The sequence below is a fragment of the Cibotium barometz genome, chromosome 12, assembly GCF_041138505.1.
Source record: "Cibotium barometz isolate CiBa-2024 chromosome 12, ASM4113850v1, whole genome shotgun sequence".
In the NCBI taxonomy this organism is placed as follows: Eukaryota; Viridiplantae; Streptophyta; class Polypodiopsida; order Cyatheales; family Cibotiaceae; genus Cibotium; species Cibotium barometz.
Window position 1 is genome coordinate 13,061,167 of NC_141057.1, and position 14,772 is coordinate 13,075,938.

At 41.3% G+C, this 14,772-nt stretch overlaps 1 pseudogene across 1 annotated transcript in view; it reads left to right on the top strand.

Annotated features, from left to right (window-relative positions):
* The first annotated feature begins 10,361 nt into the window (after positions 1 to 10,361).
* LOC147633076 (uncharacterized) overlaps positions 10,362 to 14,772 on the top strand; it is a 76,404-nt pseudogene continuing 71,993 nt past the window's right edge. The window contains exon 1 of the transcript XR_015267080.1: positions 10,362 to 10,693. The product of XR_015267080.1 is annotated as an uncharacterized LOC147633076 (transcript). The remainder of the gene's footprint in view (positions 10,694 to 14,772) is intronic.

Below are 14,772 nucleotides of genomic sequence, written 5' to 3' on the forward strand. Positions count from 1 at the left end.
TGGTGTTTAGGAGATGATTACAAAATAGATTTATCAGCATAAAATCACCAAAAATTACATTAAACCAAGGATAACAAATTTGTACAGAATGGTTGGAGTATCAAACCATCTCCAAATTGCAATCTGAAGTTATAGGGATCTGTATATCAGATACCTAATGGTTAATTTGAACCCTCAATTGCACCAAAATATAGTGATTAGTACTAATTAATCACTGATTTAGCAAATTAATCCTCTATTTTGTGTGCAAAAAACAGAGTATGCGGGGAGTCTAGATCTGAGGCCTTAGAGTTCAAATGAGCTCAAATCCTTTCAAGGCCATCAATAGCAATTAGTCTAGTAGAGGATTAAGCCAAGAAACACAAGATTTGACCAAACATTGAATGCTTAATCTCTGTTTTACACCAAAGTCTCCTATAGATTTGATGAAGAGCTTGGATCTCACTGTAGACTTGATCAAATCCAAATCTCTCTTACCAGCTTGTAGAGCACCCTTGAAAACCCCTAGGGCCAAGAGGAATTAGACCCATTGCAACTAGAGTAGTAGAAATCTCAGATTCTCCTCAGAAAACCAGCGTCCATAAATTACCGAAAAATGACAGTTATACACGGTCGTTTGGTGATCTGTTTGAATGGGCTTATGCCTTGGGAGTATGGCTAGCTATGGCTGAAAACTTTTGAGCTAATGTTGAGCCTAGAGGGAGAGGGAGCTCCTCCACCAACTGGGGGTACAGAGGAGGCTACTTGAAAAAGAGGTTAAAAATCTAATTATCTATTAATCCTAATTAGCCAAGTGATTAGCAAGATAATGGGCTCATAAACTTGATGGATTATAGGGTAGGCTTAAATTTGCAGCAATGTGATGAGCTATGGTGGATCAAATGCTAGAATCAACATCATTAACAAAGAGATTAGATGATAATTAAGATGTGATTAGTGAGCAATTAACTGATAGCTTAATGTAAGCATGGATAGTCAAAAACCAGCAAATTCTCATTAGGCCGATGCCTCAATTTATAGAGTTTACATCCAAGCATCCAATCCCACTGATTTCTCCTTGATTCACTCCACCTCTTTTTCTTGATTCTCTCCACCTCTCCCAAAATATCTCCACACCTCCTAAATCTCCTCATGCTACCCTTAATTATCTCCCAGTAGATACTTCTCACCTTTTCATAGGTTCTCTCACATTTACAGATTCTCTTTTACAGCCTCTTGCCAAGGTCTTGATCCCGCACGCACCCTATTCACTTGTATATTGCAACAGAATTCACTTGTTCATATCTCATAAAATGGATGTGGAGTTGGGAATCTTATTGTTTTGCTTTCCTATGTATTGAGTGAGAGCAAGTTAAAATGGTGACTTCTTATTTTTGTGACAAATCTAAGAAGTGGTGGTTGCAATTGAGGTAAGATTTTGAATGGTGTTGGGAAATTTTAGCCTATAATTTTATGCAAAACTTTGTGGATTCTCAAGAGCAAATGAGCTTTAGAAAGAGATGTATGCCATTTTTACATGATGATTCCTTGCCTAGTTATGCAAAGGATTATTGGTATCTCCCCTTCTTTGAGGAGCCACATCTCAAGGAGAATGAAAGAATTGAATGATTTGTACAAAGATTAGGTAAAGGATTCAAGAAAATGGTTCATTGCATTATGGAGAAGGATGATCTCATTGCTTTTGGCAAAATCTTGGTATTGTGTGGACTTTTCCACGTATACACTTTATCACTTATGCATCCCATATGTAGTTCACTTCAGTCCATAGCTCCTTTAGAACATTGTTATTATTATGAGAAGGTTTTAAAAGAAGATGGTGATAGCAATGAGGCATGCAAGGGAGATTTTATGCATGCCAGAGTGGGGCTAAAAATGAACTTGTGGATATCCATGACTCTTCAAGTGTAGATGAAGTCAGAGAGAAGAAAGTGAAATTCTCTCTTGTGGGGAGCGAGGGCATGAAAAATGATTCAAGGGATGATGGATCTATTTCGCACAAAGAGAATATCCAAGTAGATCATGTTGATGCATCACACATGTATGTAATGACTATGTAACAAATTAGGTGCAAAGAGTCTTTGATTATCTTGAGGCAAGATGGGCTTGTGTTTAGTGATAATTGTGCTTGTGTTGGACCAAGTGGCTCAATTAGATCATCCATTCTCACGAGTATTTGAAGAGATGCAAGGAAGGTGGCATACAAAATGATGCGGTTTATGTGTTCAAGCAACCCATGATCCTTCTACAAGAAGATGATGATACTTTTATGCCATTCTTTCTCGAAGATCAAAGAGGGTAAGGAATGCTAAAGAAGGATTGCATACAACCAATATTGAAATGGCCAATGTGAGGAGAAAGGGGATGCAAATTTGCAAGGTTTTTATGGTTGAAAATGGTGAGAGAATTGCAATAAAACCCTCTACTTGGGTAGCTTAAGGACACCACACGCATCCTATGCATCCACGGGTCAAAGGAGAAAAGAAAGCTAAAATGGGAATATTCAGACAGCCATTGTAAGTACTTCTATGGATGCATTTTCAACTTATGATGTGTTTCCACAAAGGGATCTTGATCATGAGGATTGCATCAATGAAGTATTGGATGACACATTGATTGAGGCGTCATGTGTGGAGGATGCAATCTTAAATGCCGACCCATGTATATGGAAGATCTATTGCAATGCATTGTTTGAGCAATCCTTCACAAAGGATTGGAAAATTTATGATTGTAATGTTTACAAGGATGTTCCATATGGTGCATTGGTGACTCATTGGGATAATATGTTGGTGGGTTGATGTTGATGATCATGGTACAACCGCTCATCAATCACGAGGACGAGGATGTCTATGAAGATGTGGATGATGGTAGCCTTGATGACAAAGATATTCATTAGAGGATGCATGTTCTATGCCTTGTAGTGGAGATCTTCAAGTGGATTTTGAGGATGACACTTATGTTCATACGGATGTTGATTTTGACGTGTGTACCTTTAGGTTTTGTGGATGCTAAAGTGATTCTATGGTTTATGAGATTGGGGAATTCACTTTTGGATGCATTACTTGTCATGTGAGATGCATGGCACATGACTATGTGGCCTGCCAAGGTGCACCACAATGTGGTATGGGTGTTGATCAGGTTTCTTATGAGATAGGTGGCTTTGGTGTATTGCCCTTGGATGATGGAGGTCCTCTTGTACATGGGGTATTAGATTTATGTTTTGGATCGATGGATGTACCGATATGCTTTCCTTTCTAGCCTGGTATATGTGGTAGCCAAATTGTATGGGTTAGAGATTATAGTTGTTGCCCCCCCCCACGTGTCCCAAGAGGAGCAGAAGACCCCACAAATGATAAAAAACAGAGTCAAAAGCGGGAGCACGAGAAAGGGCATATCTTGGAGAATCCAAAGAAGAAAATTGTTTAGCACTATAATGAGTTAGGCCAAGCTATACTGAGCTGTCCAAATTAGAAACTGATATTGACAATAAGGGTAAGAAAGAGCGGCATGGTCTTCTTCCTTCACCTAGGAGGATCCCTCAATCAGTGACTTTCTTATCTACCTCCATAAACATGGTCCTTGTTGTCATATATATACATGGATTTTTTTTAACTCACGCACACTCACTAGAATGCATTAGAGAAAGATTAGCAAGAGGATTAGCAAGAGCCACACTCAATTGCACAATGGAAGAGTCCTTAATATTATGAGAGATTTTCACTTATATACATGGTCATAAGTGTTCACACTCACTTAAACTATGACCAGCTGGGCTCTTTAGGCTCATAAGAGGCCTAACGATATTACAATGACTACTCTCATTATATATCCATGAAGTACATCACTTTGGGACTTCATCCTATCTTGCCACCACAAGCTCTTGAAGTAGAAATCACCATAAGTAATCCGTCAAACCATTACGGGACCCATCCAAGTTGTAGATTTGGACACCATTGCTTCAAATGTTGAATGTATGACCTTTTGGTGTGTCTACCTTGACTCCTTGATCTAAAAAATTGAACAAATCTTATTGAGATAACTCTTAACTCGAGAGAAAAATTGTCCTAAAAAATCAACAAAACACACAAAGTTGCAATTTGTGTTTATTGACCCAAATCATAATGCTTCTTGACCCAAATAAAAAATTGATATGCACCTTGAATTCAGCCTAACAATGCACTAAACCACACTAAAAATTGTTATGAGAGTAAAAAATTATGTCCATTTAACTAACACTACCCAAAACGACTTTTTTTTTCCTCCCTATAACCCAAGGGCAATTCTCCCTCATATGTTGATCATTTGGAGCCATTTAAATCTTATTTATCTCATGAAAGGATGGATAATACACACACCAAAAGAATTCAAAAACCCTTGTATAGTAAAGGCATACACATTAATCAAAGAAGAGGATTTTTTTTTTGTTCTTTTGATGTGAGAAAAGGGAGTTGATGGAAAACGAGCATGAACATGCTATGTTCTCTATTCCACTTCGAGCAAAACTGGGCACGAAAACATTCTTTAGCCTTGTAAAGTTAACCTTATTTTCAAGCTTAACGGTTCGGAACCACTGATGAGCTTTTCCTTCCAAGGTCAATGAGAAGGTATGTAGCATTGTCACATCACTGATTGGCTCGTAGGTTTCACATGTGGATTCAAAAATCTCTACATGTTGGATAGGATCCCTGTCCCCAGAGAACTTTTGGATAAGTTTGGAAATGATATGGGGTTTCATCTGCTGGGAAGGTCGGGATTCTAGAGCAGTGCCTAGTTCTTTGACCATCCCCTCGGCCCATCTCTGCCACCATATTTAGCAAGTCTATCCTTGTGGGGTTGGATCTATCCTAGGCCTTTGAGGAATTGCTCCCCCCCTTCCTAGACCTCGTCCCCTTCCTATATTGGCTCTTTTAGGTATTTTTGATCCATGGGATGGTCCAGCCGTTGTACCTTGGAGTGACTCCCCATTAGTCGCCTCCGTACGTCTTTGTAGAATCATGAGTTCCATGTCTTGTAAGAACGTAGGGTGATTGATCATCTACTCAGTATTCTTTTTGGTGTACAGACGGTCCTCTACTTCACCTGCCATGCTTGCTAGGTTACCCTCCTCTTCTATGGTTGTAAACCCTTCCTCCGTTCTGGATTCCTCGTTTATGGGTTCCAAGTTTAAAATTTCTCCCTCACTTCTACCCATAACTATTTATGGTTCCTTCCCTCGTGGACTGGAGTGGGTTAAAACTCCCCATTTCCTTTTGCTCAGCTCTCTCCTTCGAGTATCAAGCTCTTGTTTCCTTATGCTCAATTCTGGTAGTTGTTGTTCAACCTCGCTCCGTTTTGAGGTCTAACTCTACCTCATCGGTGGTGGGAAAGAATATTTGACCCGTCTTGTCCGCACTTTCTATGTCCTGTCTTATTCGGGGGGGGGGGGGGGTGTCGGTATTTGACAGCCTAGAATTCGACGTTTGAATGGACACTTCTTGTTGTGGCCCAGCACTGGTTGATGGACCCATGCCTGCCGCAGATTGCGCTTCCTTGTCTCATGATTGGTTTGGAGACCAAAAAATCCCCAGGCGATATCAATGATACCACTGGATCTGGTTGGGGAAGGTGGTTTCTCCTCTTTCCCAAACCTAACGTATCTCAACCCTTCTTCCATGAACTCTTTGCTACTAGCTTCAGTGGTGGTCAGGTTTCTTAAAACACTCAGGTGTGTGCTTCGGAATGTCCTGATCCCACACTTCTTTGATAGCAAGATCCTGGGTGGTTCGATGCGCTATCATCAGGCGTAAGATCGTCTCCCAATGAGTTTTCCAGATCTTAAGTGCATGTATGTACGATTTGATAAACTATTTAACCCAATTTGATTTTTCTTCTGATTCTATTGCTCTGTTTCAGAAGCCTAACGTATCTCAACCCTTCTTCCATGAACTCTTTGGCTACTAGCTTCAGTGGTGGTCAGGTTTCTTAAAACACTCAGGTGTGTGCTTCGGAATGTCCTGATCCCACACTTCTTTGATAGCAAGATCCTGGGTGGTTCGATGCGCTATCATCAGGCGTAAGATCGTCTCCCAATGAGTTTTCCAGATCTTAAGTGCATGTATGTACGATTTGATAAACTATTTAACCCAATTTGATTTTTCTTCTAATTCTATTGCTCTATTTCAGAAGCCATGAAATTGCAAAGAATGGTTGACGGTGTGAAGTTGTAGGAAATGGTTCACAGCATGAACGTTATTCTACACTTTCATGTGCTCAAAAAAATTTACCTTTCGGGCCAGATGCCCTCTTTTTAATATAGGCTTCCCTCCTCTATCGACCCTTGTGGCCTTAGTTTGACTAATCGTTGGATTTGGCCAACCTGTGAATCTACAGAGAAGGTTTCATGTTGTGAACAAGAAAGGGTTTCGCACCAACAACTTCAGAAGGTTTCATGTCGTGAACGCTTTGTTGAACTTTAACGTGCTCAAAAATTTTGACAGACTTCGCAATGTCAGAGGTGTCAGGATAAGGTTGTCTATTTTTGGCAAGGGAATCCCGTGATTTGTGGCGTTAATTGCGGCACTAATTTTGTGTTGAGTGATTCGCGGCGTGAAGTTGCAGAAAAGGTTTCACAGCGTAAACATTTTTCTACAGTTTCACGTGGAACTTCCCACGTTGAAAGTTGTGTTTTTGGGTGCTTAATACTTATCCAATTGATGCTAAATCGATTGTGCCACTCCTAAGGAATAGAATGCAAGTTCTTGGCATAGTCAATGATTCCTTATGTTTTTTTATTTTATGAATTTTTTGAAAAAGAAGAAAAACCAAACACCAACTTGCTCATTCACGTTGGTGCTTTCAATGATGCAAATATCAAAATTAACAAGAACAAACAGTGAAGCTCTATCCTAAAACCACCCCACTACAAACATACACAACATCACAACCAATTTCTCACGATTTCTTCCTACCACACATCTTCTCCACTCATTTTCCACACAATGCACTACCAGAATGCAAGGGCAATAATTAATCCTATGCAATGGGAGCTGAAACTCCAAGAGAATGGAAGAAACAAAGGTGTTTCCCTATCAACAGCGACGCCAAAAATGTTATGGGCTACCACACCTCCAAGAGGGAACTCTACACATTCGCCTAAAGGATGAGCAATAGATCACAACTATTGTAGGGCACTTACCAATGCTTTGAACTTGAGTCCCTTGAGGCCTCCAAGCTCGCTTGTTAAGCTCCAACCTCCAAGCTCCACCTCCACGCTGTCACCGCCGTAAAGTCGCTCGCACCATAGCATAAGGTAATCACACTCTCTCGCACTCTCTCACACAAGCATGAATCACACAAACATAAAAGAGGCACAATGCTAGAATTCTCTCTCTCCTTCAATCTCTCTCAAGACACAAGGGAGAGCTCTCTATAGCACAGAGGGGATTGTGTCTTTTCATTAAGAGAAAATGCCTTATATACATTTGGCCCTTATTCACACTTGGGCACCCAAAACTTACTTACTAGGCCTTGGGTGGCCAATATCTCATAATGTTATAGTGCCGTTTCATGACACTTATTAATGTCCTCAATTGATGATCATGTTTGTTAATCCAAAATGGGATTAACACATCGGTCAATCCTCCTCGTAAATCATTTATCAGCCAATCACATCTTTCTTGATGAGCCCATCACTGCCTTTACCCTCTCCTACCTCATCACCAAAATCCCTCCCCACTCCATTAATCTACACAAACATCCTCATGAATGTAGTGTGTCATTAAAATTTTTTAAAACCATCCATAGGAATTTCATTAATCTACACAAACATCCTCACATGAATGTGGTGTGTCATTAAATTTTGTTAAAACCATCCATAGGAATTTTGTTGGTGTATTACTAAGGCCAAAAATCATTACATTTATTGCCAAAAGTCTATGATTAATGTTGTGGGTGGCTGGGCAAAGCCCACTTGTATATAAGGGACTTATGGTGGGAGTGTGGAAGGACACTTTTTTAATACAATCTACATTTGGGGCTCAATCTTGGTGGCTCCATCTTTCATTCTTTCTCTATCTTAATCTCTTGTTAATTATTGCATGCTTTCATGTTAGTGTTAGTCATTAGCTATAGAGTCTTGTGGAGTTGATTGCTTGCATGTGTGAATGCTTGAGAGAGAGTGTGTGTGTGTGTGCTTGAGAGTGTGTGCGTGTGTGTGCTTGAGGTAAGCTTGCTTAATTGTTACTTGTGATTAGCTAGAGTTGGAGTGTGTTTGAGAGAGAGAGAGAGTGTGTGTGTGTGTGCGTGAGAGAGAAGAAAGGAAGCTTGCAAGCTTCTCCCTCAATGACTGATTGGATTACTGAGGTCCAAACATTGGATTGGTAGAGCTTTAGGGTTTAAAACCCCTTAAGTCTTTAATTCCTACGTTCAATGTGCTTTCATGCTTTAGACGAGTTGTGAAGACAATACTTGTGGTGAAGTTACAATTTCCTTAAACAACTACTACCCGCAACGGTGCCAAATATGTTCAAGTCAAGAGCTTACCTTAGTCTTGCCGCCAAAGCATGTGTCATTTGGTTTTACCTTAGAACCACAATTTGGAACTTCCTGTATGGGTACACTAGCTCATCCGTCACATCCTCACTTTGCTGTCACATTGAAATCCTCCTTGCCAAAGGAATGAAGGGAGAGCCCTCTATGCCTTGGAGGTAATAAGAGATCCATCTTAGCGAAGGCTCTCTTTCACAAAGAGCAAGGGAAGAAGAAGCTAATGGAAGAGAGGGAAACCTATAATCACACCTATTCGAGTAAGCATCCACCTAGCAAGTAAGCTAGTGGAAGAGGAAAACCGATAATCACACCTATCCAAGCAAGCATCCATCTAGCAAACAAGAATTTAAATGCATACAAGCAAGCAAGAAGAGGAACTTACAAGTAAACTATTGCAAAGTAATGATTGTGTGTTGCTTATTATAAAAAATGACTTATATACAAATAAGTATTTTTTACATTAGGCCGACCAAACTTCAAAAAAATTATCCTACCTCTATTACTAGTCTTAAGCAACTATGTACACTAAGTCCATATAGTTTCCCTATTTGACATTAAGCTCATGGTAAGTTTGCTTTATATGTTCTAGCACCATATTATAAAAGTTAAGTGTCTATTCTTGTGTGAGTAAGATAGGAAAGCATATTATGGTAGGTCAAAAACCATGTTAACTAATGGAGTGGTACTATGGTTTGTGTACATATCATGAGCACCATCCATTAATCAATGCATGTATGCTTTATCCTTTTGTCAAAGATATTTAATTTGCACATTAGTGAGAAGATAAAAGACATTATAATATTTTATCATTTTTTCTCGTATGAATGAGTAGTTAGATTGGTTCGCAATAACCAATCATTTGAATACTCATACAAATGAGTAGTTAGACTGGTTCACAATAACCTATCATAAGTGTACTTAATAGTAATACTAATAATCATAATTAACCATGTAATATGCCATTTTAGATGATGGTCAAGATATGTAAATGCAACATTTAGCATTTTGATTATTTCATCATATGGGTTGAATCTAGAGCTACACGTAAAGCTGCTATCAACAAATCAACATCTAAATTTCTTTACATGTAGCATCATAGCATTTATGGCTCTTTGCACACTCATGGTTGTTAAATGGGGATCTTCATAGTGAATTGTCACATCATATTAATTATGGCTCTTTGCACCGTTAATCAATAATAGCATCATAGTAATTATTGTCTTTGCACCATTCATGGCATGCTTGTTGAGCTCCCAAGCTGTGGGTGGCATATGCTTCAACACAAGTTTGTGGGTCAATTTGCACATAGTGGAAAAACCATGGAATGTAAAACTAAAGCATAGTTTTCCTTAGACTTTGAGTTATGGGCATCCCACTTTTTGTAGCATCGATCATAGTGCTAGCAAGGTGGAACCACAAAACAAGGTGGAGTAGCTCTTCAACTCAACTATACACCATTGCAAAGTTGCCTCACTATACCTTCTACTTTGAAGGGTTTACTTATGAGCTCTAAGATAATGGGTAATTTGCCTCCTTAATGAGCTCAGAGGTACTAGGAATTTTCTCCCTTGATGGGTAATGACTAAGGGTTACATGTTGTGCTAGCTACTAAGCTATGTCACTTGTGCATGTATACATTTTGCCTATGACTTGGGCCATTCATAGGCATGTAAACGTCTTGGTCAGAGGTTCTTTCAAGGCCACTGTCATGGTCATAGGTCGCTTGAAGGTTCAATCAAGGCCATCCATTCGATTGTCGATCTTTTTAAAGAGAAATTTTATCATGATTAATGACAAAATTTTGTCATGATTAATGGCCCATCAATAAACCCTCGAACACATTCCACCTTGCTAAATGTGTGAGGTTATGAATTTTCTGCCTCTTCCTAGCATTCTATGTTGAGAAAGTCCATGTTCCTTGTCCTCTATCTTCTGCTCGGGTCAACATGCTTGCGCTTTTATTGATTGGCAGTGTATTTCGGAGGCATTTTTGCAAGCCACCGTCTTTGTCACGAATTCCGCATCGCGCCATATTTTCATAAATTCATGAAAAGAAAAAATGTCCAGGAGGCCAAACGCACCCGGTAGGTTTTCTAATCAGAAGCCTCATATTGAACTCGAAGATATGGCAAGAGAGAGGGCCAGCACTTCATCATCTCCATCAACAGAGGTACCCTCAAAACACTTGTATTTTCTGCACAAAGACATGCAGCAGTATGTATTCGCATGCTGTTTAGATGACCATGATTAACCCTAGCCTCACCTTGTCTCTTTCTTTCAAAAACATGGGGGATCTGTCATAATGCCATCACATGTTTAGGTCCACCTTCACGGTGTCGCAGAGAGGTTTAAGAAATTGCACAGAGAGCTGCACCTTGCAAGCTTCTACCAAAGGAACTAGAGCAAAAGTAATGCTAATTACATTATCGTCGTCATAGAGAACGGCATTATATAGCATAACGAGTTTCTCAAACAGTAAGGCATGCTGTTCTTTTCTGTAACGTTTTTCTTGCATGTAGCGTGTTTCTTGCTTGCTTTCAGCATATATTCAGAGAAGAAATTGAGAATGCAAGCTGTTTGGTATACATTATGGGCAAGAAAGGATGCCTTCAATGCCTCAAGGTGTATGAGTGTGACTGTGAAGGATGGGTTCGAGCCTAACGGAAAAGGATGGAAAGAGCCGAAAGTGGTCGGGAGAGGTTTCAATAAGAAGAGAAAGTGGTCACTAGAGGTTTCAAGATGAGGAATTAAGCATGGAAGTGCTGGTCTTATATGGAGACGTTCTCCCAAGACTAGGAATTACGTTGTTAGGGGAAACCCGAGCCCAGCCTAAAGATATTGTATAGGTAAAGATAATGTATATAGGATGGTGTGAAGAGGATCCTAAGTGGCGAAAAGCGACATGTGACAGCCAAGTGGATTTGCGCAGGTGCGAGAACGAAAAAAGAAAGAGCATGGGCGAACGAAGGAACTGGGCGGCGAAACTCTCTTGAAGAAAGTGAGGCGGCGACGAGTTGAAGAGGGAGAATTGGAAAGTTTTTGGGGACTCTCCAAGAGGTGTGACTAGGGAGACCACCAGGGAGGAGAGAAAGTGAGACTGCAGTGGAGAGGTCTCCTACAGGTCCGTTTTCTTGGTTGAGTTTGTAGGCTGGAGGTCCTGCTGATTTTTTCAAGTTTGCAGAATAGAAGACCAGTGCAGTGTGAGAAGGGTTGTTCGGGTCAGAGCAGAGGGTGTGTTGAAGACGAGAGTCAGCTAGGATGTGTGTGCCCTAGGTTCTTTGTGCAGCATCTTTGTTAGAGACTTGACTCAGTCCAGATTCTTGCTCAATTGTAGCTGTTGAGTGTCAGCTGAATGTTGGTTTTGTATATGTGTGAGAAGGATATGCTGCTTGTGGTAGTGAATTTTGTGAGATTTGAAGTCGTGAGTGAAGATGTCGCCTTGATGAGTTGTTGTTGGGATCTACTTGTGGAGGATCCTTGAGGTTTTTAGTGTTTTCTTCTGATATGTGTGAGTCCATGTCTCAGGGATGTTGAGACTCTATTGTTTTTTATCTATTTGTTGATGAGAGAGTTTGGGTTGTGTTTGTTGTGAATTTGATTTGATGTTCTAGTTGTGGTAAATGAGTTGTTTTGATTGAGTTTATGGAGATGGACCACTGGGGTGTGTTAGTTCGATGTCTGGGGAGCTGATGCTGAGTCAATGCTGACTCAGTCAGCATTAGACGAGAAGGTACAGAGTCAACCAAGGTCAGTTGAGCATCAGATATGATCTCTTGAAGGTGTAGAAGGCTAGGCTTGCTTTATTTGGATTGAAGAGTTGTGGTTTTGAGTCAGGTCTGATAGTCAGAGGACTGTCAGCAGTTAACAGTCAGACGGGTTTGTGGGTTGAATGTTGATCCAGAGTCAGCTGTGTGTCAGCTACTGGCAGTTGAGTGTCTATAGGGTTGGATCCTCGTGAGGTTTGAGTGTTTTGAGGGTTTAAGAGTGTCAGGGACACAGAGGAGAGAAAGTTTGATCCAGCTGAGTCAACTGAGTTAGTTTGGTCAAAATAGTTAGATTGGAGTCAGCTATGAGTCAACTGTAGTTAGTAGAGAGTTTTTAGTGTGATATCTCTATGAGATTGGAGTAGCCTCAGAGTCAGAGAGACTCGGAGGACACGTGAGTGAAAGTTTCTGATTCAGTTGAGGCTGCTGAATCCGTTGGGTCTGTCTCCGTCAGTTAAATCAGTCTCAGTCAAGTTCAGTCAGACAGGTGTCAGCAGAGGGTCAGTGAAGTGTCCAGGGAGGTCTTGGGGTTGTGAGTCTAAGGTTAGCTGATGTTGGAGGATAATAAGAGACCCTGGAGGACTCATTTCGGATTTGAGTTAGCATCAACCATTTGAATCAGTTTACAGTCAGCTGTATGTCAGCTAGGGAGGATTTAGGTTAGTAGGCTGTCAGAGGAGGTCAGTTGGGCTATAAAGGTGGATGATCAGAGGTGTTGGAGGTCAGGTCTGACTTGGGAGGACAGTTGGGTCAAATTGGGGAGTGTTGAGGTGTCCGAATGTGTCAGTTGAAGGGCTGACAATAGGTGCAGAGTTGATTGATGACCTTGGAGCTGGGATCTTAGTATCCCGCAGTTTTGATCCCTTTTGTGCATGCAGGTGTTGTTATAGAGGCCATCACCTAGCAACCTCACAACGTGTAGAGTATACAAGAGAACACTCACAAGAAGTAGCATCTTTCATAGCATGAAACTTCAAAACCCAAAATTGCACGATAAAGATAGAAGAATACTGTAGTACTGAAGGGATACAATAGATGGCAAAGTCCCACACCCGTGTGTTCCTATGAAGGGAGCTTCAATGGCTGATTTGGAATTGCTAAGACGGAGACTATATGCTAGTAGAAGCTAGGGAGTAAACTCACAGTGATGATTGATGAATTGTGTGGAGAAGGGGTTGGCCGTGTATCTATGTAGGCTAGTATACGCAGGGTAGCAATGGCATAACTGCGTAGGTTTGCGATCATAGTCAGTGTCACCTTTCATGGCCATGTCGGAATGCACAACAGAAAGTGAGACTGTGTGTTGTGGAAAACAAAACGCAGAAGTGTAGAGAGAGAGAAGCTGTATAAACTCTGCTATATACACAAGAATCCGATACAAAATGAAGTGGGGGACCAAGGGTGGTATTTATACCACCCTCAAGTGTTGGTTGGCCAGACTAAAAGCAGTCAACAGCAAGACTGAATGTCCACGACTGAGAGAAAGGCCAGTCGGCTAGGACAGGTGCGGTCGGCCAGTTCAAGATAGCCCCCATGACCCAAAAAAGGGAGAAATATGGAAAAACCGGGGCTCTCTCCTGTGGGCTCTGAGTGTCTTCTCTCTGGAGAGTAATTCCCTGCTGTGTAGGGGCTGGGAGTGGGATGGATCTCTGAAAAAATGTAGTAATCTGTGTCTGTCGTCCCCCCTCTGGAGCTGTTTGAGCCTGTAATGATGTCTCTTTGTGACGCTGTATGTCTAGAATGAATCTCCCCAGTATGCGCTGGTCTGCTGCCTCAAAGATCTGGCGTAGGGAATGTAGCTCTCTGAATAAAATGGGATATCTCTCTCTGATGGCTATATATGCTCAACATCTGCATACATAATGCTCCTCACTCTCCACCTCCTCTCTGCACAATTTGCATACCCTCTCCTCTCGGGGCAAACTCTGCTCGGATAATGTCATGAGGTACTAACAGTTTGTTGCGTAGATCAATCATACATCTCAAAGTGAATACATGGTTAGTGGTAGAGAAAGCTCTCCTGAAGCCTGCCTGCCTGCCCTGATGAGCGTAAACCTGCTCGCTCAGCATATAAGCTAAGCTCTTGCTCCAACACTGCACCATAGAGTTTGGCCAACACATGGCCAACCATAACCGTCCTGTAGTTGCTCGGATCGAGCATATCCCCTATTTTGTGGATCGGCACAATGGTGTGCATCGTCCACTCAGCAGGCAAACCCTCTGCTAGTGCCCTGTTAAACAGGTGTGCAAGAAAAGGAGCCAAAGAATCTACTGCATATATGAGATGCTCACCCTGTAGGCCCATATGGTCGGCGGCCCGTCCATGCTGTAGACGGCGGATAGCTTCCTTTACCATTGAGTGGGTAAAGAAGCTAGCTGTGGTAGGTCGAGGCTCCTGTGGCTGAGGTATAGGTGGCTGCTGTGGGGTGTGGTATAGGCCCTCTGCATATGTGGGCCATGTTTGTGGGTCTGCAATGGGTGTCGG